At 44.2% G+C, this 27,716-nt stretch overlaps 1 protein-coding gene across 7 annotated transcripts in view; it reads right to left on the reverse strand.

Annotated features, from left to right (window-relative positions):
* Positions 1 to 27,716, reverse strand: part of MRTFB (myocardin related transcription factor B) — a 335,374-nt gene that overhangs the window by 206,584 nt on the left and 101,074 nt on the right. For 4 of the 7 annotated variants that reach the window (XM_074382210.1, XM_039478195.2, XM_003928752.4 and 1 more), the window contains exon 1: positions 4,182 to 4,247. The exons of 1 other annotated variant lie outside the window; for it this stretch is intronic. The gene's annotated coding sequence lies outside the window, so the exon portion shown is untranslated. Of the gene's footprint in view, positions 1 to 4,181; positions 4,286 to 27,716 lie in introns of those variants that run through there. 2 more of the 7 variants (XM_074382206.1, XM_074382209.1) reach the window with 1 other exon arrangement.

Raw genomic sequence — 27,716 nt, forward strand, 5'->3', positions numbered from 1 at the left:
TTAACTTTACCTCAAACACACTAACCACACCATCTGCACCTTGTGAAAATTCACCAAGCAGTTTGTTCTGTTTTAAACATTTTTTAAAAAATGGTTCTTATATTTACAAACATTGATTCTCCATTTGTTTCACAGGAGGAGAAAATCTCTACAGGAATCTTCTTAGTAAAGAATTCTAGTTTAAAGGGTCTAGAAATGTTATGTATTTTCATTTTGCAAGTCATCCTTTGAATCAAGTTTTTGCTATTAAACATTAATCACTGTTTCATATTACCTATTCATGAAATAAAATTATGTAATAAAAATTATGTAATTTTTACATATTCCCTATTTTATTGACTCTAAGATGCCATCAATGTCGACACACTCCTATTTTATGTCCTAAGAAGAAAAGTTGCCAACTAAACAACATGCTAATTTTAAGATGTCATTCTATCTCACATATGCATCTTAATTATCAGTAAAATAGCCCTATAATCCCAGCACTTTGGGAGGTCGAGGCGAGCGGATAACGAGGTCAAGAGATCGAGACCATCCTAGCCAACATGGTGAAACCCCGTCTCTACTAAAAATACAAAAATTAGCTGGACATGGTGGCATGCGCCTGTAGTCCCAGTTACTCGGGAGCTGAGGCAGCAGAATTGCTTGAACCCAGGAGGTGGAGGTTGCAGTGAGCCAAGATTGTGCCACTGCACTCCAGCCCGGCACCTGGCGACAGAGTGAGACTCTGTCTCAAAAAAAAAAAAAAAAAAAAAAAAAATCAATAAAATACCTTAATTACACATAAGAGATATGCACATAGTATTCATTTTCTAGTTAACATTTGTGTCTCTCAAATGTAAAACTTCATCATAAAGGCATGAACTATTGTCCATTCAACAATCTATCCCCTATGTCTAGAAAACTGGAACATTTCAATCAACATCTTTTACACACAGGTGAATATTTTTTAAAGTCCTCATTTTAAAAACCAGTAATGACCTCTTTTACCCTGGCACAAGATACTGCTTGCTCAAATTAATATAACTCATTACTCTCAATCTGGATAATTTTCCACCTCAATAGTGTTCAATGTCTCTAACCCTAGATAATTTAAAGTTTGGCCTTCTATTTTGACAACAGTCATTACCTACAAGTCTGTTTTCAGAGTACGTTGCAAACGTAACACACAACTTATTATTAGTGTTATCTATTTTGTTGAATAGATAAGTTGCATCTTACAGCAAGAAGCAACTTATCTATTCAACAAAAAACGCCAAATAAACTTTTTTTAAAAAGAGTTAAAGAAATGTATAATGTTATAACGTAGGTAACATTGTAACATATGTAAATTTTATACGAAGGTAACATATACGTGGTCTGAGATTAACTTTAACTCAATTTGCATTTTCCCCTTTGGAGCAAGACTAGTAGAGTTTGAAATAAAAAGACAATTTCTAACAAATCACACCTTGAGGACTATTGGCCTATGTGATTACAGATAATTTTAATTTTTACCTTTGAATACACCTGCATTTTCCATGTTCTCTCATAAAAATATTAGTAAGCACAAGCAGCTATTTAAAAGGTGATTACGCTAGTTTATACTTAACTAAGACTTTTCATTCTACATACTATTGCTGTTGCCTCCCAACTCCATTCTAACCTCAATCTGCTACTTGATTCAAGTGTTTAGTTGTCAACATTTCCATTAAACACAGCCAATTTTTCAGACAGAGGGAAACAGGTACTAACCTGGCCTCCCATCTGAGATTCTAGAATTATCAATGAAAGTGCCACTAACCCAAAAGCATGCCTTTTCTGTACATCGGACACTACAAAAAGAAAAAAAAAATTTAGCAAAACCTGTCAGTTAAATTGTACCCCCCTTCCTATTATAATTGACTAGATAATATTGCTCTTTAGGGTGTTTCTCTAAGGAGCTGGAACTGCCAAAGAGCATTTTTAGTTATCAAAGAGACTGGAGGGCACCGCTGGCCTTTAGGGTTTGGGGGCCTGAATCTACAAGACCTCACATAACACATAGGTGGGACAGATCTGTATAACGAAGATTCGCCTGGTATGAATGTTTCTAATGTCCAGGCAGATTAAGCCCACTATAAACTGGCATTACTTTACAGTATTTAAAAGTTTTTACAAGAAATTGTGGGGAAACTCCAATAATGTAGGAGAAAGTAGCAAGGGAAGCTTAAATACAGCAAGGGAAAACTGTCTAAACATTAGCCATCGCTTCCTCACACCACACACCGTTAACATACAACTGCAATATCAGAACACTGAGCATATATTCACAAGTGAGATACTGATATTGAACTCAAAATTTTCAACCTTGTTAATATTTTATTATTACTAATGGTAATTGTTAGGAAGCCAGTACTGTCCCTTCGAGTAGCAGTACCTCAAAGTGTGTGACACAAAAGATATTCTACAATATAGTTTGAAAACATGGATCTGTGGAGGGCGTACGCTAACATTATTTGTGTGTTGACTGAGACAGTTTGTGGTCTTGCCATGTTATTCCTAGTTCATTCTAGGTTGCTTTTAACTCGAAAGAAATAGGTTATCCCAACCTAGGTATTTCAACCGCCCCCCCATCCCCACCCCACGCAACCTCCATCCGTATCTCTGCTCTTTGGCTGAAGTTGGGGGGCCTTGCTCTGTAGCCCAGGCTGGAGTGCAATCACAGCTCACTGCGGCCTTGAACTGAGCCCAAGTGATCCCCTCACCTCAGCCTTCCAAGTAGCTGAGACTACAGGTGTGCACCACCACACCCAGCTAATTTTTTCTTTTCTTGTAGAGATGGGATTTGGCTATACTGCCCAGGCTTGTCCTTGTTTGAAATAACTCCTGGTAATTTTTTTTTTCTTTGAGGAGTCTCGCTCTGCCGCCAGGCTGGAGTGGGTGGCGCCATCTCAGCTCACTGCGCCTCCCGAGTTCAAGCAATTCTTTTGTTTCAGCCTCAGAAGTAGCTGAGAGTTAACAGGTGTGCGCCACCACACCCAGCTAATTTTTGTATTTTAGTAGAGACAGGGTTCACCATGTTGGCTAGGATGGTCTCAATCTCTTGACCTCGTGATTGGCCTGGCTCAGCCTCCCAAAGTGCTGGGATTACAGGCGTGAGCCACGGCGCTCGGCTTCATTTTTTAAACCAATCCAAACGTACTCATTATAAGCAGGCACGAGCACTGCAGTATATGCTGTCTTCTAGCACAAGAGTATGTACTAGATGTGAATGATACAGCAACGCCTGTCATATACTGTTCTCTATTTCACTCTTAAATTTCAAACCAACATACTGCTTTTCAGTGATGTGTGTAGGGAGGTTACATTGTTTATGAATTTCATTCCAGGGTAGTCAAATGGGATTTACAGATGTTTGCTACAAAGGGGAAGAAGGGGCTTTGATTCTGACGAGGTTGAGAACCACCGTTACCAAGAGTGGAATCACGTGCTGAAACAAAAATCCAACTTTAGAAGTGTTTCCTTTGCCTAAGGCAAGCCCTGGGCTCCAAAATTCCACCTCACTGGGCCTGACACCCCACCCCCGGCACACGCCCGCAGCTCTCAGCCCACCTCTGGCCCCACGCAGGGCCAAACAATGGTTCTTGACCATTTGGGGGTCCGGGACCCTTTTAGGAACCAGACAAAAGCCCTGGAAAAACTCTCTCCCAAGAAACCCATACACCAAGCTGCATTCAATTTCGGGGCGCTCCCAAACACCCCTCTGCAGCCCCGTCGGGAACCCGGAGTAAAAGGACTGCGGGGAGTGGGAGGTGAAGAGAGGAAGGGGCGCCGGGGTCTGGGTCCCCTCCCACCGCCTCCCCACGGTGTGGTTTCGGCCCGGGCGCTCCAACTCTGTGCAGCCCCGGGGTGGAAGCGCGCAAGTTAAGTGCCCCGCACACAGCAGAGGCTCAATAAATGCCGCTGCCACGGCTAGCAGGGCCAACCCTGCCGTGGAGAGGGGCGCCGAGGCGGCCCCGGAGTCGCGTCCGGGCGCGAGGACTAGTGGCGGGGACACCGGCCCGCGGCCCCGGCCGCCCCGCCCCGCGCGAGTCCCGGGGACAGCGCGGACCAAGCGGCGCTGCAGCAGCCGTGGGGACGAACGGGGACGGCCGCCCGGGACGCGGGACGTTCAGGCGGGCCCACCCTCCCGCCTGGCCCTCGGTGTCGGCCGCGCTCACCCCGCCTCAGCCCGCAACGGCCGCCGCCGCTCGCCGCTCACCTCCCAGACCACCGCCGCCGCCGCCGCCGTAGCTCCCGCCGCCGCCGCGCGATCTCGCGAGACTTCGCTCCCGTTGGCGCTCCCCCTCCCTCTCGGCGGCGCGCGCGGACCCCAGCTTGGAAGCCGCTCGGCGCGCTCCCTGGACGCCGCCCACCCAGCCTCAAGGGTCAAGCCCGTCCACTGTCGCGACTACCCTCCCCCCAACTTCGTCCCCTTCCCCCCGTGCCCTCTGCCCACCCCCGTGATGGGGAAGGGTTCAAACCCAGGTGCGAAGCGGCCGCCTCCTTCTCACCTGGCTGGCCGGGTGCGCGTGCGCATGCGCATGTCCGGGGGCCCTGACCCTCTGCAAAGGCTTGGACGGCGGCGACTTAGGTGACCGCAGCCACCCGTCCTGAGTGCTCGCTGCGCTCCAAGCACTTAATAGCCCCCTTCGGTCCTCACACTGCTCCCAAAAGTGGGTTACTAGTCTCCCCATTCCTGAGAGGGGAAAAATGGAGGCCTGGCAAGCAAAGTACACTAACGGCTCCATGTCACACAGCCAGGAATTGGCTAAGCGGTGTTAGGATCTGGAGTTCTCTGATGCCCAACCCAAACCCCAGTTCTGCACCTCAGTGTCAGAACCCGGGCCCTGTCCCTCCCTCCGCTCAAGGCTCAAGGCGCTGCCTCTCAGCCCCAGTCTTCACTCGCTGCCAAGATTCACCAAGGTGAGAGGAGGAGCTCCTAGGAGGTCGTTTGCTACAATCTCTCTGGTTTCAACGGAGCTGGCGACACTAAAGTGCTTCTCCCTCACTGCACAAACTTCCTAAGGCCTGTGAAGCCCCTGTGCCAGCTCTGAAGGCTGTGTGACTATTTTTATTCGGTTCTGTCTCCTCCTTAGCACTGGTGGCGTTTTGCTGGTAAAGAGCATGATGGAATGGCACACAGGACAGAGAATAAGAATGTACATGGTGTTAATACAGAGAAAAGTGTGACTTCTTCCCAGGGCTAAGTCTTAATGTAATAATTGTTTGTAAAGAGGAGGGGTTAACATTTATTGCAGGCATATCAAGGTCATGCCAATATTCTTGCAATCCTGGAGGTGGAGAAAGTAGCTTGTTTCCATTGTGAGACAGGATTTGAACCTGGGTCAGAGTCCAGAGCCCAGCACTGCCTTGTAGGAAGGTCCTGTTCTGCAAGCAAGTTAACATGAGCTAGCTTATCTGGGCTGGCTGCTCTAAAATCAGGAGAGGTGAAATCCTGTCTCTACTAAAAATACAACAATTAGCCGAGCATGGTGGCAGACACCTGTAGTCCCAGCTACTCGGGAGGCTGAGGCATGAGAATTGCTTGAACCTGGAAGGTGGAGGTTGCAGTGAGCTGAGATCACACCACTCTAGCCTGGGTGACAGAGCATGATTCTGTCTCTAAAATAAAATTAGTTTTTTTATTTCTGAATGAAATAAGTAATTCTGAAAACAATAAATATTTTTGAAATGGTCAGAATTACTCTAGTGCTTCCTCCTAATCATGAAAGGAGACCAGCTCTCCTGAAGCAATCTCTTCCCAATTTCCTGGGGGAGGGGCAATCTGCTTTATAAAAGGCACCCCTTATAAAGGAAAAGCCACCCAAATATTTTTAGAGATATGACTTGGAAGTCATTTCATAGGCAAAAACAAAACCAAAGAAAAAAATGAGCTGAAATTTCTTAAGAGAATTTTGGTGTGGTTAAGGGTTAATAGCAGGCTAGGAGCAGTGGCTCACCCGTATAATCCCAGCACTTTGGGAGGCTGAGGCAGGCAGATCACTTGAAGTCAGGAGTCCAACACCAGCCTGGCCAACATGATAAACCCTGTCTCTACTGAAATAACAAAAATTAACCAGGTATGGGGGCACACACCTATAATCCCAGCTTCTATGGAGGCTGAGGCACAAGAATCACTTGAATCCAGGAGGTAGAGGTTGCAATGAGCTGAGATCACGCCCCTGCACTCCAGCCTGGGTGGCAGAGCGAGACTCCATCTCAAAAGAAAAAAAAAAAGAGGGTAGGGGGTTAACACCAAAGTGACATCATGACTTGGGGAAAAGTTTTATAGGAACTGAAGTTGCCACTACCCTCAGGCCTTGCTGTGCCAAATTCAGGTTGCTATCCTAACACCAGGTGTGCCATACTTTCCCATCAATGACAAAGGCTCCCTGTGGAAATGATCATCATGGGGAAGGGGTGGGCATAACAAGACCACAAGGGCATTATTGTTTGCAAACAACAACAAACAAACAAAATGGGTAATTCTGGCCAGGCATGGTGGCCCTCTCCTGTAATCCCAACACTTTTGAGCCAGGAGTTTGAGACCAGTCTGGACAACATAATGATACCCTGTCTCTACAAAAAATTAAAAATTTAAAAATTAGCCAGGCGTGGTGGCTCACGCCTGTAATCCCAGCACTTTGGGAGGCTGAGGCGGGTGGATCACGAGGTCAAGAGATCAAGACCATCCTGGTCATCATGGTGAAACCCCGTCTCTACTGAAAATACAAAAAAAAACCGGCTGGGCATGGTGGTGCGTGCCTGTAATCCCAGCTACTGAGGAGGCTGAGGCAGGAGAATTGCCTGAACTCAGGAGGCGGAGGTTGTGGTGAGCCGAGATCAAGCCATTGCACTCTAGCCTGGGTAACAAGAGTGAAACTCCATCTTAAAAAAAAAAAAAAAAAAAAAAATTAGCCAAGCATGGTGGTTTGTGCCTATAATCCTAGCAACTGGTGAGGCCGAGGTGAGAGGGAGAGGGAGTAGGAGGGTGTGGGGTGCTATGATCGTGCCATTGCACTCCAGCCTAGGCAAAAGAGCAAGCCCACATCTCTAAAATTTTAAACAAAAACACAGTCCAGGCACAGTGGCTCATGCCTGTAATCCCAGCACTTTGGGAGGCTATGGCGGGTGGATCACAATGTCAGGAGTTCAAGATCAGCCTGGCCAACATGGTGACACCCTGCATCTACTAAAAATACGAATTTTGTCTCCTGTAATCCTAGCTACTCAGGAGGCTGAGGCAGGAAACTTGCTCGAACCTGGGAGGTGGAGGTTGCAGTGAGCCAAGATTGTGCCACTGCACTGCAGCCTGGCTGACAAAGCAAGACTCTATCTCAAAACACAAACACAAACACAAACAATGGTGATTCTAATATACATGCACCTAAAGGTTTCCATTAAGTTAACCAACAGAGCTTAAAAATAAGAAATTTAGTGGCCAGGCTCAGTGACTCATGCCTGTAAGGTGGGAGGATCATGAGGTCAGGAGCTTGAGACCAGCCTGACCACCATTGCAAAACCCTGTCTCTACTAGAAATATAAAATTAGCCAAGCATGGTGGCAGGCACCTGTAGTCCCAGCTACTCAGGGGGCTGAGGCAGAATCGCTTGAACCTGGGAGGCGGAGGTTGAGTGAGCTGAGATTGCACCACTGTACTCCAGCCTGGATGACAGAGACTCCATCTCAAAAAAACAAACAATAAAAAAAATTTTAAAATTTAAAATAAGGTATGGTTTCCAAAAAAGCCCTCTTAAAATGTCTTTTGATCTAAGAAGAATTTTATGAAGTCCTGTAATAGGGTTTGTTTTATGCACATTCATTCAATTAAAAAATGTATTAAGCACTTCAGTGCCAGCTACTATGTTAATAACTATGAGTGAGACAGGTATTGTCCATGCTTTCATGGCATTTATGGTCGAGAGGAAGAGAGAGGTGTTAATCAAATAATTAAAGCAATAAATGTTGAAATACAATGTAATAAGTAGAATGAAAAAAGAGCAAATGACAAAAAAAAATAGCTGGATGGAAGGGTAGGAAAGAACATACTTGAACTGAGTTCTGAAGGATGCATCAGAGAGAACTATGCAGAAAGGAGAGGGGAGAGCATTCTAGAGATCAGCAAAAAGTAGGTAAGTGCTAAGTGTTGGTGACTGGGAGGGCAGGGTAGACCAGAGCATTAAAATACATCTTTCTTTTTTTTAGACATGGGTCTTGCTATATTGCCCCCACTGGAGTGCAGTGGGGTGATTATAGCATGCTACAGCCTTGAACTCCTGGGCTCAAGCAATCTTCCTGTCTCAGCCTCTTAAGTAGCTGGGACTACAGGTGCACCATCACACCAAGTTTTAAGAGGCATCATCAACATCATACTGAATGGGCAAAAGCAGGAAGCATTCCCCTTGAGAACCAGAACAAGACAAGGATGCTCACTGTTACCACTCCTATTCCACCTAGTACTGGAAGTCCTAGCCGAGCAATCAGGCAAGAGAAAGAAATTAAAAACATCCAGATAGGAAGAGAGGAAGTCAGACTATCCCCGTTTGTACATAATATGATGATTTATGCCTAGAAAACCAGAGTCTCAGCCCCATATCTCCTAGATCTGATGAACAACTCCAGCCACAGTTTCTGGATACAAAATCAATGTACAAAAATTAGTAGCATTTCTATAAACCAATAGCATCCAAGCTGAGTGCCAAATCAAGAATGCAATCACATTTGCAATAGCCACACAAAGACTAAAATACTTAGGAATACAGCTACCCAGGGAGGGGAAAGAACTCTCCAATGAGAATTACAAAACACTGCTGAAAGAAATCAGAGATGACACAAACAAATGGAAAAACATCCCATGCTCATGGACAGGAAAAATCAATATTGTTAAAATGGCTATACTACCCAAAACAACCTACAGAGTCAGTGCTATTTCTATCAAACTACCAATGAAATTCTGTACATAATTAGAAAAAAACTATTCTAAAATTCATATGGAACCAAAAAAGAACCCAAATAGCCAAAGCAATTCTAAGCAAAAAGAATAGAGCCAGAGGCATCACATTACTGACTTCAAACCATACTACAAGGCTACAGTAACCAAAACAGTATGGTTCTGATACAAAAATAAACACATATACCAATGGAATAGAATAGAGCTCCCAGAAATAAAGCTGCACATCTGTAACCAACTGATCTCTGACAAATTTGACCAAAACAAGCAACAGGGAAAGGATTCCCTTTTCAACAAATGGTGCTGGGATAACTGACTAGCCATATGCAGAAGATTGAAACTGGACCCCTTCCTTACACCATGTATAAAAATCAACTCAAGATAGATTAAAGACTTAAATGTAAAACCTAAAACTATAAAAACTTTTGAAGAAAACCCAGGAAATACCATTCTAGACACAGGGTCTGACAAAGATTTTGCAATGAAGATGCCAAAAACAATTGCAATAAAAATCAATAAATGGAACCTAATTAAACTAAAGCAATTCGGCATAGCAAAAGAAATTATCAACCAAACCACACATGGGAGAAAATATTTGCAAACTAAGCATCTTACAAAGATCTAATTCAAAAATCTGTAAGGAACTTAACAAGCAAAAAACAACCCCATTAAAAAGGTGGGCAATGGACATGAACAGACACTTTTCAAAAGAAGACATATACACAGCCAACAAGCATATAAAGAAAATGCTCAACATCACTAATCATTAGAAAAATGCAAATCAAAACCACAGAGAGATACCATCTCACACCAGTCAGAATGGCTATTACTAAAAAGTCAAAAAATAGATCCTGATGAGACTGTGGAGGAAAGGGAATGCTTATTCACTGCTGGTGAGAATATAAATTAGTTCAGCCACTGTGGAAAGCAGTTTGGCAATTTTTCAATGAACTTATAACAGAACTACCATGGGACCCAGCAATCCCATTATTGGGTATATATCCAAAGGAATATAATAAGCATTCTGCCATAGAGATACATGCATGTGTATGTTCACTGCAGCGCTATTTACAATAGCAAAGACATAGAATCAACCTAAATGCCCATCAATGGTATACTGGATAAAGAAAATATGGTACATATACACTATGAAATATTATGCAGCCATAAAAAAGAACAAGATCATGTCCTTTGCAGGATGGACATCTCAATACAGATAGGCTACAGATACAGCAGCTGTCTGCTACATTCTGCCCGTCCTTGACCTAGCACTGGGTTTGGCAGAGGTGGTAGGATTGAGATCAGATTGACCAAATTGAAGGTTAGATGGAGCTGCAGGCCATTATCCTAAGTGAACTCATGCAGAAACAGAAAACCAAACACCACGTGTTCTACCTTGCAAGTGGGAGCTAAACATTGAGCAGACATGGATACAAAGAAGGGAACAGTAGACACTTGGGCATATTTGAGGTGGGGGAAGGAGGGTGAGGATCAAAAAACCACCTATTGAATACCATGCTGATTACCTGGGTGACCTCATAATAAGTACACCAAACCCTGTCAACATGCAATTTAGCTATAGAACCAATCTGCACATGTGCCCCTGAAATTATAATTAAAAAACAATCGATTAGATTATGTGATTTTGATATAATACATGTGATTTTTTTTAAAAAAAGACATCTTGAGACACATGTGCATCCCGAGCACATTGAAGGCAGTGGAGAGAAAGAAACCAAACCAGAGGCAGAAGGGTGTTGTGAGCAATGTCGGTCCCCAGATACTCATCATTCCTGTTGGTCAATCTGAGCTCAGTCCTCCACCTCTGCCACACCCAGTGCTGGATCAAGGATGGGAGGGATGTAGCAGATACCATTGTATCTGTGACCTATCTGACCTTTCTGTCTTTGAGGAAATCTCACATTGTGAGTCCTGGCACCCCAGAGAAGATATTGAGCTGCAAATCTCCTGCCTCCCTTGCAACCAAGACAAGTCATGTGATGTCAGCTCTGCCACCAGGAGGTAACCCATGAGAATGTTGATGTGATCAGTGGCAGAAGCGCCCGGCTTTGGCGATAGTGGTTGCAGGGTCGAGCTCCCAATGGCACAGCAGGCCCTGTGCTGACGGCAGCAGCAGCGGCTACAGTGAGGGTAGCCTCCTGGCACTGATGCTTCATGGCGCAGGAGCAGGGTGGAGGTTAGTTCGTCAGACCAGGCCTGCAGTGCGGTTTGGGGCATTTTTCCTAGAAGCTTAGCCTCAAGTCCTTTTCTCTGGCCCTTCCAATAATTCTGTGGGATACCTAACATCCTCTATTGCATTCCCCTTTCTACTTAAACCAGCTTGCATTTCCATCCAAGGACATGGACCCCTTACAGGCCAAAATCAATCAGAGCCTGTGAGACATGGACAGGGGCTTACTGGGGGCTGAGGGGAGGTAAACTTTCTGTGCTGTAAGACAGAACCCAGGAAGCCAGCCGACTCTCCCTGCTTACCTGGAACCTCAGTTGCCAACAAGGGCTTTCCCTGTAACTGTGAAGGGAATGGGCCTTAAGATAGGGCATGCATGGCACAGACACCAAAAGATCCTGGAGGCTGGATGGGTGGCTCATGGCTATAATCCCAGTTCTTTGGGAGGCTATGGCACAGGGATCTCTTGAAGTCAGGAGTTCAAGACCAGCCTAGGCAACATAGCAAGACTCTCATCTCTACAAAAAATAAAAATATAAAAATTAGCCAGGAGTGGTGGCATGTGCCTGTAGTCTCAGCTACTCAGGAGACTGAGGCAGGAACATGGCTTGAGCCTGGAAGTTTGAAGCTGCAGTGAGCTGTGATTGTGCCACTGTACTCTGGCCTGGGTCACAGAGCAAGATTCTGTCTCAAAAAAAAAAAAAAAAGAAAAAGAAAAAAATCCTGGGTCCTTGATGACATCACCAAGCTGCTGGACTGACCCCAGCCCCAAAAAGCTCTGGACATCCTCTTCCCTGAGCTAATTCATATGGTCAAACCAACTCTAGTTGGCCCCTCTGTTCTGTGAAGCACAAATATTTACACTGGTACAGACAGGAAGGAAGCAATTTCTGCGGAATAAGCACGCATCCTCCCTGGCTATGTCAGAAACCACCTTAAATTCTGTGCAATTTTAAAATCTGTTCCTTCCCCACAATACCAATCCTACTCAAGCAAGTCCTACCTGATTCCAAACACTTCATTCCAGAAAATACATCCTTTCTTGGCCTTCTCCCTCTATTGAGTCTCTCTTTGATGGGTGTAAAGTGGTTCCGTTACTTGCCTAGCTCACACATCTGGTAAGTGGCAGAACTGAAGGTTTGGAGGCAGTCCAGATTCCAGGCTTTTAACCACTAGGTTGAGTGCTATGCACTATCCATCTTCGTTACATTAAAAAAAAAAGAAAAAAAAAAAGTATGACCTTGAGCCAGACCGAAAATAAAGAAAAAAAAAAAAAAGAGCTCAACTCCAGCTCCATATTTACTATCTGGCCTTGAACAAGCTTCTGAAGTCTCACTGTGAAATGAAGTTAGTGATGCCAGCTTCATAGAACCTGGCAGTCATCTGTGCTGTCTACCAATGACTTCAGGCTCCCCAGCTTCTGGGCAAATGCAGAGCTTCACACTTCCTGGTCCACTTAGGTGAGGTGATCTGACTAGCTCCGGCCAAGGAGTGTAAATCGAGGGTGTATGTCTCTTCTGGGCCAGAGCTCTGTCTCTCTGGTAGGGCAAACAGCAATGCCCATGATGTCAGTGGCTCTGCTGAGAAGAGCCCCCAGCCAATCCATCATGGGCACATGAGCAAAACACAAACTTTGTGTGTTTTAAGCAGCTCCTGGCTGACGGCTGCCATAGCGTGCACTAGCCTGTCCTGCCTGAGATATCTAGGATGGTCATTTGCTCAGTGATTCCCTTAAACTTATTTCTGCTGTGGTTTCAAACCCCACCTGCATAAGAGAAAAAGCTCAGGCAGCAGTCCTAAAGATTCTCGTTCAATACATCTTGGATGAGGCCCAGATCTCTGCAGATTTCTGGAGCTCCCCAGGGACTGCCTAGCCTGAGATCCCTGCATTACCAGGGACCACTCATGATGTTACAGTATGATGTGGTCCCTACCCTTGAGGGCCACATAGATTGGACCAGACTGGTGGCGAGAAAGAAAAATGAAAATTCAAACAGGATAAGACACCTGACACCTGCAAAATGAAGTGAGAATATATGAGAGCTTTATGAACTATAGAGCTTGATCTGTAATAAAAATAGAGGTGCTCCCTGGCAAATCCATTCACCAATTGTGTGACCCAAGACCCAGCATATAGGCTCTCAGCCTAATGTACATATCATAAAATTACGTGTCTTAGCTGGGCACAGTTGCTCACACCTGTGATCCCAGCACTTTGGGAGGCCAAGGCGGGCAGATCACCTGAGGTCGGGAGTTTGAGACCAGCCTAGCCAACATGGTGAAACCTCGTCTTTACTAAAAATACAAAAATTAGCTGGGCAAGGTGACGTGCGCCTGTAATCCTAGCTACTCCAGGGGTTGAGGCAGAAGAACTGTTTGAACCCGGGAGGTGGAGGTTGCAGTGAGCTGAGATTGCACCACTGCACTTCAACCTGAGCAACAGAGCGAGACTCCGTCTCAGGGGAAAAAAAAAGAGAAATTATGTGTCTCTCTGTTTTCCAGATATGAAAATTGAGGCTAGGCATAGTGGCTTATGCCTGTAATCCCAGCACTTTGGGAGGCTGAAACGGGCAGATCATGAAGTCAGGAGTTCAAGACTAGCCTGGCCAGGATGGTGAAACCCATCGCTACTAAAAATACAAAAATTAGTCAAGATTGCACCACTACACTCCATCCTGGCCTACAGAGTAAGACTCTGTCTCAAAAAATAAAATAAAATGAAATTGAAGCTTAGAAGGGTTCTGAAATGTAGCCCATGATCATACAGCGAGTATATAGCTGAATTGGAATTCAGACCTGGGTCCTTCCATATTTAAAGTCCAAGGCCCCGCTGTTCGCACAAGGCCCCTGGTTATCTCTCCAGCCTTAGCTGTTGTCTTCCCCTCCATCTTGAACCCTATGTTCTAGTCAACTCCGAGCTACTGCTTTTTCTAGGCATATGCCATGCCATTTCAGACCTCTGTGTTTTGGCTCATGCCTGTCTTTCTATCCAGCATGAATTTCCTCCATCCTCACACCCTTGCCTCCAAACACTGGAACAGTCAGGGTTTGGAGACAAAATCCTCGAACACTCAGTTTGATGTGCTGTGACCATCTCCCACAGGGAGGCCTTGCAAATGGCCGTGTACCTGCTGACTGGATGCCTCGGTCATTCGATTGCATCCAGGTGGAGGCCAGAGCTTGTTGTCTTGTCCTTGGGCCGTCTGACTGGCATCCTAACACTTGTACTAAAATATCAGCCATGACCACCTGAATACTTAGCAAAAGGAAAACCTACAGCTTACAAGGCAGACCCTTCCAGGTAGTAGGGAGAGGAGGATACAGAGAGGTTGATTGACGGACTAGCAAAATTACAGCTAGGTGGGAGCAGTAAGTTCCAGGCTTCTGTAGTACTGTGTGGTGACTGTAATTAACTATATTGTATATTTTCAAAAAGCTGGAAGAGAGGATTTTGAATATTTACAACACAAAGATGATAAATGTTTGAGGTGATGGATATGTTAATACCATGATCTGACCATTACACTGATTCCAGTATTGTCTATAAGTATCAAAATATCTGTATCCAATAAATAGGTACAATTATTATGTATTATTATTACTATTATGTATTACTATTATGGCAATTAAAAATAAAAGGAAAAAATACTATATCAATAATGAGTTATACAAAGGATTAAATAAATATGTATTAGTTTATGCTGGGTGCAGTAGTTCATGCCTGTAATCCTAGCACTTTGGAAGGCCGAGGCAGGCAGATCACTTGAGGCTAGGAGTTCGAGACCAACCTGGCCAACATGGTGAAACCCCGTCTCTACTAAAAATAGAAAAAAATTAGCTGGGCGTGGTGGTACACACCTGTAATCCCAGCTACTCGGGAGGCTGAGGTACGAGAAGTGCTTGTACCCAGGAAGCAGAGGTTGCAGTGAGTTACGATCTCACCACTGCACTTCAGTGAGTTAAGATCTCACCACTGCACTCCTGGAAGACAGAATGACACTCTATCTCAAAAAAAAATAATAAAAATAAGGCCACGTGTGATGGTTCATGCCTGTAATCCCAGTACTTTGGGAGGCTGAGGCGGGTGGTGGATCACGAGGTCAGGAAATCAAGACCATTCTGGCCAACTTGGTGAAACCCCATCTCTACTAAAAATGCAAAAATCAGCCAGTCTTGGTGGCTTGTATCTGTAATCCCAGCTATTTAGGAGACTGAGACAGGAAAATTGCTTGAACCCAGGAGGCAGAGGTTGCAATGAGCTGAGATTACACCACTGCACTCTAGCCTGGGTGACACAGCAAGACTCCCTCTCAAACAAACAAACAAACAAATAATAAGTATTAGTTTTTTAAAAGGCCCATCCAGTAAGACACACAGAAGAATATTTAAGAAAGCAAGTTCAGAGTTCTAATCCAGTCTTTGCAACTGTTAGTTTTGCAACTACAAGCACCATATTTCATTCCTCTGGACCTCAGTTTCCCAGATGTGAAATGACACGTCTGAGACAGAACCTACCTCACACAGTCATTGTGAGAATTCAATGAGATTAATGTGTTCAGCAAACTTGGGCACGTTGCCTGGCACATAAGGAAGAATTGGACTAAATTCCAGCTGCCATCATTATTTCTATTATTGTTGCCTTCTTTTTATTATTACAACTATGTAGCATGCCCCTGTAGCTACCATTATTCATATGATTACTCACCACATCCTCCCTCCCTTCCCGCCAACCCTAAGTGACTTTGCTAAAGATTCCTTCCGAGAAAGGATAGTATTCTTGGAATTCTCGAAATGAGTTCTTCATTGTCCCTGATGGTTCAGTGGCCCAGTGGTGATTTTGCACTCCTGGTACCCACGGGAAGCTGCCCAGTTGGCTCCCCAGGAAGTTGGTGCCTGCCAAGCCCATTCTATCCAGGCTTCCTGGATACAGCTAAGAAAATATGGGCTCTCCGTAGGCTCTCCCTCCCACTGACTTGACATCTCGCTGCTCTGAGGTATTCTGGGTTCATTCCTGGTCAGCTCAGGTCACTGCGAAGGTGGCCCCCACCCCTGGCTCTGGGAGTGGCAGGATGCCAAACAGGCCCGTGGGCCTCTGGAATTGTTGATAACACTAAAAGGAATAATACCTGGAACACGCTTATTTTCTTTCCTCCCAGGAGGAGCTCAGAGTTGGACTTTTTGGTTTTGAATAACAAGTGCTTCATTTGCCATCAAAGTGAGCCAGTCTTGCCTTTCCTTACTTATCTTTCACATATCTGGAGTGTGGTAGGCAAAATTTGGGTTTTCAGTGAAGCATTCCTTGGGGTTTCATAGTGAACAACTCCAAATGTTATGAGAGGACAGAAAAACAGAAAATTCCTCCACACCCAAAGTATTACAAGAACAGGGAACTTAAGGAAAAAACCAAGTCTCAGACAATGAAACAAGGGAAAACATAAGCTTGGCTTTTCAGATTGAAAGGTTTTCACTAGGATCTGCTTGGAGGTAAAAATTCACAGGGTCTGTGAAAAGGAAAATAAAGATGGGAAGTCAGAAGAAAAGGAGAGAGAATAGTATGTGTGTCGGAAGATGGAGGGGACAGAAATCAATGAGAAGGTTAAAAGGCAAGAGATAAGGTACCCCAGGAACAAGGACTGTCACCAAAGTAAGAGGGCCATTGGATGACAGTATTTTCCAGAAGGCTGTTGCAGAAAACAGGCACATACACAATTTTTTTTTTTTTTCCGGAGCTATGTTGACACACAACTGCTCAAATAAATTTGCATTCCCATCTCAACTGACTCATTTTTTGGCTGGAACAATGAGCTCACATTCCAGAACCCAAGCCGACCCTCTTGCATCCCACTGCCGATAAAGTATAAAATGTGTAATTAGTGCTTTTTGCACTAGGAAGGATCGTGAAGTCAGCTGGGCTCTCTTTCCTGTAGCCTCTGTCTGCAATAGCTAGCATTGAGTGTTGCATTCTTATGTCAGCCATTTCCATAGGAGAAAAGACGAGAAGAAGGGTGAGAGGGGACATTTTTACAACTAACCAGGATTTAAGCATCAGTCTTTTAATTAAAAGCAAAGTTACAAATAGGGAAAAGAGGGATGTTAGACTGAGTGCTATGATGATGAAATCAGTAGTATTGGCATGAACTAAAGGTTTCTTAATATGTAGAGATTGTATAGGTTGATGGATGGATGGATAGCTACATAGACAGATCCATGTGTGCGTGGACTGGTATAATTAATACATTCTCAAGCTCTGAACACCGAGAGACCCCAGCAGCAAGGATTCTCCAGGAGCAGTGAGCACACATACCACTCAGATCTCAGATCTTGGTTTCTAAATACCATTCTCTAAAAAAAAAAAAAAAAAAGAGAGAGAGAGAGAGAGAGAGAGGCCAGGGCTTCTTGGAGAAGTGGTTACTTTCAGAACTGGAGCGGAGAAAATAAAAAATGCCCCTAGAATACCTTGTGAACAATGCCAGAAAATAGGGAATTGCTCAAAAAAAAAAATAATGGGGGCTTATTGGAAGAATATAGAACTCCTCACAGCCATAGCTGGAACAATTTGAGCAACAAAGTGATGACAGTTCTGGATTATAAATCATGACATATATACCCATGAGTCCATAATAAGAAGAACAAAGGAAGAAAAGTAGCAAGCAAGAAAATGGGGAAGGAAAGAAGGAAAAGAGAAAGAAAGCAAAGAAGGAAAGGAGGAAAGAAGGGAGGAACTCTTTCCTTAAGAAGAATTACAATTGGCTGGGCACGGTGGCTTATGTCTATCATCCCAGCACTTTGAGAAGCTGAGGCGGGTGGATCACCTAAGGTTATGAGTTCGAGACCAGCCTGGACAACCTGGTGAAACCCCATCTCTACTAAAAATACAAAAATAAGCTGGGCATGGTGGCAGGTGCCTGTAATCCCAACTACTCAGGAGGCGGAGGCAGGAGAATCACTTGAACCTGGGAGGCAGAGGTTGCAGTGAGCCAAGATCACAACATTGCACTATAGCCTGGGTGACAGAGTGAGACTCCATCTGAAAAAAGGAGGAGAAAGAGAAGGAGAAGGAGAAGGAGAAGGAGAAGAGGAGGAGGAGGAGGAAGAAGAAGAAGGAGAAGAATTACAAATAATAGGCTGGACGGGGTGGCTCACAGCTGTAATCCCAATACTTTGGGAGGCTGAGGTGGGCGGATCCCTTGAGGTCAGGAGTTCAAGATCAGCCTGGTCAACATGGCGAAAACCTGTCTCTACTAAAAATACAAAAATTTTCAGGGCATGGTGGTCCACACCTGTAATCCCAGCTTCTCAGGAAGCTGAAGCATGAGAATTGCTTGAACTCAGGAGGCAGAGGCTTCAGTGAGCTAAGATTGCGCCACTGCACTCCGGCCTGGGTGACAGAGTGTGACTCCATCTCAAAATCAAACCAAAACAAACAGAAACAATAAATGTAGAAGCAATGAGGGAAATAAAAAAAATCACCATTAGTACACCACAGTACAGACTGCTGCAGGCAAGATCCATGCATGGATGCTGAAGTGTAAGTGAGCAAACATTTCAGGAGAAACAAGATAGTCTTGAAGTATCTCCCCTGAGAGATTAATTAATGACAAAAAGAAAAATGGTAACTTTATAGTGAGGAAACCCAACAGACACCACATTAATCAAGATTGAGGTTAACATCCCTAGTAATAAGTCATGTTGATATATTGATATGTTAGATATGATTCAAAAAGAAGGGCACTTCGGCTCTATCATTCTTCTCCCAAACCCATAACCCCTGTCTAACCGTGAGAAAACATCAGACAAACTCAAATTGAGGGAGACTCTACAAAACACCCCTCCAGTATTTTTCCAAAGTTCCAAAGTCACAAAAGACAAGAAAAAGGCTAAAGAATTGTCAGAGGCTGGAAGAGACTAAGGAAACCTAATGGCTAAATGCATTGTGGGATCCTGGTCAGAAACACGTCATTAGAGGAAAAACTGGTAAAATCTGAATACAGTCAATAGGATAGTTAATAGTACTGTACCCATGTTAACTTCTTAGTTCATCTTGATCACTGTTCTACAGTTATAAAAGATGCTAATGTAGGCCAGGTGCGCTGGCTCATGCCTATCATCCCAACACTTTGGGAGGCCAAGGCGGGTGGATCACCTGAGGTAAAGAGTTCGAGACCAGCCTGGACAATGCGATGAAATCCCATCTCTACTAAAAATACAAAAATTAGCTGGGTGTGCTGGCACACACCTGTAATCCCAGCTACTCAGGAGGCTGAGGCAGAAGAATCACTTTAACCTGAGAGGCAAAGGTTGCAGTGAACCAAGATCGTGCCATTGCACTCCAGCACAGGCAACAGAATGAGAATCCATCTGAAAAAAAAAAAAAAAAGAAGAGGTACTATAGTCCCAGCACTTTGGGAGGCCGAGGTGGGTAGATTGCCTGAGCTCAGGAGTTCAAGACCAGCCTGGCTGATATGGTGAAACTCCATCTCTACTAAAATACAAAATATTAGCTGGGCGTGGTGGCATATGCCTATAGTCCCAGATGCTTTGGAGGCTGAGGCAGGAGAACTGCTTGAGCCGGGGAGGCGGAGGTTGCAGTGAGCCAAGATCGTGCCACTGCACTCCAGCCTGGGTGAAAGAGTAATACTCCATCTCAAAAAAAAAAAAAAAAAAGATGCTAATGATGTTAGGACAAGCTGGGTAGAGGGTCTATGGGAATGTGCTGTTGCTATTGCAACTTTTCTTAAGTCCGAAATTCTTTTGAGGTAAAAAAGTTTTTTTCTTTTTAATGAGGTGCTGAGTTTACCTGTCTACTGCTGATAGGGTTTTCTAGCAGCAATGTGAAGCTAGAAACCCTCTGTTCTAAAACTCGCATAAGAAGTAAGGCCCTTCAGAGTTTCCATTCCTGGGGGGAGAACTTTAAGGGGGAGCTTCATTCAATAATAAACACTTATTAAGTACCATGATGGACTCTGAAGATATAAAAGTGAACATACAGACACGATTCCTGTCCTCAGAGAGCTTACTCTAGGGGGAAGAAACAGACCAAAACAAACTACAAAAGAATTAAAATCATTGTGAGCTGTGACAAATGCCAGGAAGGAAATCAATAAGGAGGTCAGGAAAGGAATTCCTAAAGTGAAGCTGAGAGATAAAAAATGAAAAGGGCCAGGTGCAGAGGCTCACGCCTGTAATCCCAACATTTTGGGAGGCTGAGGTGGGCAGATCAACTGAGGTCAGAAGTTCCAGACCAGCCTGGCCTACATGGTGGAACCTTGTCTCTATTGAAAATACAAAAATTAGCCAGGTGTGGTGGTGAGTGCTTATAATCCCAGCTACTCGGGAGGCTGAGGCAGGAGAATTGCTTGAACTCAGGAGGTGGAGGTTGCAGTGTGCTGAGATTGCGCCACTGCACTCCAGCCTGGGAGACAGAGCAAGACTCCATCTTAAAAAAACAATAATAAATAAAACAATAAAGAATGAAAAGGATCTAAACATGTCAAGAGTGGGAGAAGGAGAACTCCAGGTAGAAGGAATAGCACGTACAAAGCCCTCAGTCAGGAAAGAGAGTGGTGTGTTTGAGGGCAGTGGCACAGATCACCGTGAACACTAGGCCGTAAATCAACTTAGAATAGACTCCTCAAACAGTAAGGAGGTTTTCTCAAACAAGTAAAAACAGAACTAGCACATAACCTTGCAATCTCACTACTGAGTATTTATCCAAAGGAAAGGAAATCCATATATCAAAGAAATACCTGCACCCCCATGTTTGCTTGTGAGCGTATTGCTTTATTTTAGAGGCAGCCTCACCCTGGCTCCCACGCTTGATGCAGTGGTACAATTACAGCTGACTGTAACACTGAACTCCTGGGATCCTCCTACCTCAGCCTCCTCAGTGGCTAGGACCATAGATGCCCTTCACCACACCCAGCGAATTTTTTAAAAAGTATTTTTTGTAGAATCAGGGTCTCACTATGTGGCCCAGGCTACCTCAATGTTTATTGCAGTGCTATTCACAACAGCCAAGATATGAATTTCACCTAATTGTCTAACAAATGAATAAAGAAAATTATATGTACGATATAAATGGATACTATATATATCCATTTATACACACACACACACACACACACACACAAAATGGAGGACTGGGCACAGTAGCTTGTGCCTGTAATTCCAATACTTTGGGAAGTCAAGGTGGGAAGATCACTGGACACCAGGAACTTGAGACCAGCCTAGGCAATGTAGTGAGACCCCATTTCTAAAAAGATGTATATATACAATGGAACACTAGTCAGCCATAAACCAGAATGAAATCCTGGCATTTGCAGCAACATGGATGGAACTGGAGGTCATTATGTTAAATGAAATAAGCCAGACACAGAAAGACAAATATCATATGTTCTTAATCATGTGTGGAAGCTAAAAAAGCTGCTGTAATGGAGGCAGAGGGTAGAATGGTGGTTTACAGAAAGGGTTGCAGTGGGGATGAAGAGAAGTTGGTTAATAGGTACAAACATAAAGTTAGATAGAAAGAATAAATTTGAGTGTTTGATAGTACAGTAGGATAACTGTGGTTAACAACAATTTGTTGTGTATTTCTTTCTTTTTCTTTTTTTTTTTTGAGACAGAGTTTCACTCTTGCTGCCTAGGCTGGAATGAATGGTACAATCTCAGCTCACTGCAACCTCTGCCTCCTGGGTTCAAGTGATTCTCCTGCCCCAGCCTCCCGAAGAGCTGGGATTACAGGCATGAGCCACCGCACCTGGCTAATACTTTGTATTTTCAGTAGAGACGAGTTTCACCATGTTGGTCAGGCGGGTCTCGAACTCCTGATCTCAAGTCATCTGCTCGCCTCAGCCTTCCAAAGTACTGATATATACAGGCCACCGCACCAAGCCTGTGTATTTCAAAATAGCTAGAAGAGATTTGAAATGTTCCCAGCACAGATAAATGATAAGCGTTCAAGGTAATGGATATCTTAAAAACCCTTATGTGATCATTACACATTCTATACATCAAAATATCACATGTACCCCATAGATATGTACAATTATTGTGTATCAATAAAAAAAAAAAATTAAAAAGAATAGAATCCTCAATCCTTGTCTATACCATCATGGCCACCACAACTCCTCCTCCCTCATTTCATGTAACCCCCCAACAATCCTACCAGGTAAAAACAAAGGAACATGAGCACCCCCATGCAAAACCCTCTCTAAATTTATTTAAGAGGCAGCCTCACTCTGACTCCCAGGCTGGATGCAGTGGCACAATCATAGCTAAACGGTCATAACAAAACAAGGTATGACCACATTGCATTTTCACGTTGTGTAAGGGTGGGCGGCATGCTTCACACTGATGGGAAATAAATCTCTCTGCTGGTCTTTTTCCCTTGCAAAACTTCACGTGAGAGGAAGAGACCAGACTGGAAGGCCTGGGTCTCAGCAGAGCACATTCACGTGAGAGAAGATGTGTAAAGCAAAGTCCAGCGCCGAGTTCAAAATTAGGGAGTTGAAAGGAAATGAATTGTTCTGATCAGAAAAAAGGTGAAGAATATTTGGGAAGCAAGATAAAAGAAGATTGGAAAGGAACGATGTTTGGGGAATTCCGAAGAAAGATACCTAATATTCATTTATAAATTTGCATTGAAAACTCCTTCCAGAGCCCATGAACCTTATAAAGTCTGCCACATAGGCAGGTCTGGTGTGTCTGTGAATAAGTGTGTTCTGTGTGAGTATATTTGTGTTTGTGTCTGTGTCTGTATGTGTGTGCATCTGTGAATGTGTCTATATGAGTGTGCTTATATATCTATGTGTGTCTGTATGTGTATGTGTTTGTATGTGTTGTGTCTGTGTATTTGTATGAGTGTACTGTGTGTGTTTCTATGTCCATGGGTGTGTATTCGTATAAGTGTCTACATCTTTGCATATGCCTGTATGTGTGTATGCATTTGTTTTTGTTATTTTTTTGAGACAGAGTCTCGCGCCTGTTGCCTAGGCTGGAGTGCAATGGCACAATCTTGGCTCACCGCAACCTCCACCTCCCGAGTTCAAGTGATTCTCCTGCTTCAGCCTCCTGAGTAGCTGGGATTACAGGTGCCCACCACCATGCCCGGCTAATTTTTTGTATTTTCAGTAGAGACGGGGTTTCACTACCTTGGTCAGGCTAGTCTTAAACTCCTGACCTCAGGTGATCCACCTTCCTCAGCCTCCCAAAGTGCTGGGATTACAGGAGTGAGCCACTGCGTCCGACTGCATATGTGTATTTTTACGAGTGCTTCTGTGTTAGTCTGTATGTCCACGTGTGTGTATTTGAGTACATCTGTATGTGTGTGTGTGTATTTCTATGAGCGTGTCTGTGTGTTTGTATGCATATGGGTATGTATGCATGTGCCGCGTATCTATGAATGTCTCTGTGTGTATGGGTCCGTCTATGGTGTGCCTACAGGACAGTGTCCGTGTGTGTCTGTCTATATGACTGTGTCTGTGTGTGTCTACATTGGTGTCTGTGAATGTTTCTGTCTCTGAGTCTATGTGAACTGCTGTATCTGTCTCTGCTTCACTGTGTCTTTGTCCCTGTGTGCCTCTGTTTGTGAGTTTGTGTGTGTCCAGGTGTGTTTGTATATGGCTTTGTCTTTGTATGTGTGTTGAAAATAACATCACGGGACTGAATTCCTGTGACAGTAAAGACAAATAAATTGCCATAAGAATCAGAGGGAGAACAATAAGTCAGCCAAGACAGGAGGAAGTCGGGCCCTAGGTGACAGTGAGAATGTAAGGAATTCCATGACATCTTTGCAAGGGCATTGGAATTTCCCCAGGGTCTGGAATGCGGGTGGGGGTGGCGAGTCAAGACACTACTATGGAGACTTCCAACAGCAGGGAAACCCGCCCCCATACTGCACCTGGAGTACACTGTCTTATCTCCATTTTGCAGCTCAGAAAACTGAGTTTGAAAACTAGTTAGTTCTTTTATTGGACTAAAGAGAAGGACCCAACTGCTGAGCTAGCACCAGGCTCTGGCTGCACTGACCCTTGAGTGAAACACTGAATCACTGTGAGAAAGTCACTCCCCTTTCCATTTGTTTTCTGTCCTTTTAAATTTAACTTTTAGAGATGGGGTCTTGCTATGATGCCAAGCTGGACTCAAACTCCTGGGCTCAGGAGATCCTCCCGCCTCAGCCTCTGAAGTAGCTATGATTACAGGCATGCATCACGGGAGATGAGAGAATTGCTGAAGCCTGGGAAGTCAAGGCTGCTGTGAGCCATGATCACACCACTACACTCCAGCCAGGCGACAGCGTGAGACCTTGTATCAAAAGAAAAAAAAAAAGGAGACTTCTGTCATGTTAGAAGTAAATCTAGGAGAGTTTGTTTTCAGTCCTTCTGATGAGACAGTCTCTTGTGGCGACAGTCTAGTGTTCATACTTTTCTAACACTTGTTAATCTTTTTCATAAAGAAAATATTTTTCTTTATTATTAATAACAGCTACTAAGAGCATCACAACCTCAGGCACACGGACTGGAATGCATTTTCTCCTGGATATGCATAACAACAGCTCTATAGATGCATGATGTCACAAAAATAGTGGAACACCTTGCAAGACAATTTTAGTATGGTTTCTGAGATAGTTTGGTCGTCTTATCTACAGAAATATGATGACAGGGAAGATACTCTTTTTCTATTTAGCATGATTTTTCATTTTTGTTAATTATTTGGGGAGTTAAATAAGAAGCATTCAGCTCACTGGAAACCATTTAACATTTGAAGTCCTCCTGAGTGCTTAAAAAGTTTGGGAGGTTTCCCCAGCTGAAGCAACATAAGACCTTGTCTCTACTAAAAACTGAAAAAATTAACCAGGCATGGTAGAGTGTGCCTGTAGTCCCAGCTACTCAGGATACTGAGATGGGAGAATCCCATGAGCACAGGAGGTCAAGGCTGTGGTGAACTATGATGGCACCACTGCACTCCAGCCTGGGTGATAGAGCGAGAACTTATATCAAAAATAAATAAATAAATAAATAGATTTTGACTTTGGTCATGTTAGTGGTAAATTTAGGAGAGTTTTTATTTGGTTGTTTGCTTTTAATTTCTATTTTACAAAAATTCAAGACTACAGAAAAATTTGCAAGAACTGTAAAATAATCTCTTATATACACTTTATCTAAATTCTACCTCTGTTTACATTTTTGCCACATTTGCTTCCTCCTCTCTCTCTCTCTCTCTGTGTGTGTGTGTGTGTGTGTGTGTGTGTGTGTGTGTGTGTGTATGTATGTGTCTTTCCGGGTAGTATCTGTAAGTCTGTGTGTCTATACACATGCATACAACATATACACACACTTTTTACAAAAGCATTTGAGAATCAGTTGCCAATATCATGACCTTTAATTCCTGGTCAGGCGCAGTGGCTAACACCTGTAAACCCAGCCCTTTCCGAGGCCAAGGCAGGCAGATCACCTGAGGTCAGGAGTTCGAGACCAGCCTGGCCAACATGATGAAACCCTATTTCTACTAAAAACACAAAACTTAGCTGGGCGCAGTGGCATGTGCCTGTAGTTCCAGCTGCCCGGGAGGCTGGGGCAGGAGAAATGCTTGAACCAGGGAGGCAGAGCCTGCAGTGAACTAAGATCATGCCATTGCACTCCAGCCTGCCAACAAAAGTGAAACTCCGTCTCAAAAGAAAGAAAAAAGGAAAAAAAATTCTAAATACTCCATGTATCTCCTAAGAACAAGGACATTCTCTTCCATAACCACACTGCAGTTACCAAATTCGCAAATTTAATATTGACACCATGCCATTATGCAATATATAATTCATATTCAAAGTCTGCCAATTGTCTCAATGAAGTCACTTCAGTCATTTTAGTTTTTCTGATCGAGGATCCAATCCACAGTCATACTGCATTTATATGCCAATTGCCTTCACTCTCATTTAATCTGGAACAGTTCCTCAGTCTTTCGTGACATTGACCCAATTCTCTTTTTAACAAAGAGAAACCAAGCTTCAGGCTCAGAGCCTCACACTAGTAACAATATCCAGCTAGAATAAAATCGACTTTTGTTTTCAGAGTATTTACATCCCAATTATCATCTATTTATGGCAAGTGACACTGGCTTCTTATTTAGGGGAGTGATATAGGATTTCTTTAATGTTTTTCATTTAAAAAGTAAGTTAGGGCACAATGGCTCATGCCTGTAATCCCAGAACTTTGGGAGGCCAAGGTGGGCGGATCACCTGAGGTCAGGAGTTTGAGATCAGCCTGGCCAACATGGTGAAACCCTGTCTCCACTAAAAATACAAAAATTAGCTGGGCATGGTGGCACTTGCCTGTAATCCCAGCTACTCAGGAGGCTGAGGCAGGAGAATGGCTTGAGCCGGGGAGGAAGAGGTTGCAGGGTGCCGAGATTGCGCCATTGCACTCCAGGCTGGGCAACAGAGCAAGATTCCATCTCAAAATAAATAAATTAATTAAAAGTAAGTTAATTTAAGAGAATATCTTAAGGAAGTCATAGAACTGGCATGTAGATTTAGTCCGAGTTTTCTCAACCTCAGCACTACTGGCACTTGGGGCTGGATAACTCTGCGTTGTGGGGGCTGTCCTGTGAACTGTAGGGTGTTTAGCAGCCTCCCTAGCCTCTACCCACTAGATGCCAGTAGCATTCCCTGCTCTCTCTCTCTCTCTCTCTCTCTCTCACTCTGGTTGCGACAACCAAACATGGCTCCAGACATTGCCAAATGTCCCCTGGGAGGCAAACTCACCCAGCTAAGAGCCACTGATATTGTCAAAAACCGTGAGAGTGGAGTGTGATTGACAGGAGCTTGGGAACATTGGCGTAGAGCCTCTGGCCAGTTCAGCTCAACCAGTGTTTACCAAGTGCTGCTACATGCCTGGCTCTGCATAGGTCCTAGGGAGACAGATGAGCAAGACACAGTCCAGTCCTCCAGGAGCTGCTCTGAAATAAAAAGGGGGTGGTGGACGTTCAAGAGGCAGAAAAGGTGGGAGTTGGGAAAAGCTCTACCATCACCCAGAATTAAGGGTCAACCTGGTGACTCTCACAATAGCTCTTCTGCCCCAATAATTCCTTTTAAGGCCTGAATTAGATCATGTGATTCCCCTGATTAAAAGCTTCCAGTAACTTCCCACCACACTTAGAATAAGATCCAAACCTCTTATAGGACCTCAAAGGCCCTGTGCACTCTGGCTCCTGTGTCTTCCTCTGTGGTCTGGATTTGCCTCACTGCCCATTATTCCCAGGCTCCAGCCACTCTCTCTCAAGGTCTTACCACACTTGTTTCCAGCTGAAGGTCTTAGCACTGGGATGTCCTCTGTATGGAATGCTCTGTCCCAAGTATTTACAGAGCCAGCTCTGGGTCACCAGGTCTCTGTTCAAATATCACCTCCCCGGACCACTTTATATACAGGTGCCCTGGATCCCATTATCCTGTTTAATTTTTTCCATTGCATTTTCTGTGGTTGACTGACCGACCTCCACCCTCAGTGCCTGCCCAAGACCATGGGAACCCACCTCTTGCATCGGCAAGACCTGGATATGAGACATGGAATCCAAGGAGATCATTTT

The sequence above is a fragment of the Saimiri boliviensis genome, chromosome 12 (assembly GCF_048565385.1).
Source record: "Saimiri boliviensis isolate mSaiBol1 chromosome 12, mSaiBol1.pri, whole genome shotgun sequence".
Classification (NCBI taxonomy): domain Eukaryota; kingdom Metazoa; phylum Chordata; class Mammalia; order Primates; family Cebidae; genus Saimiri; species Saimiri boliviensis.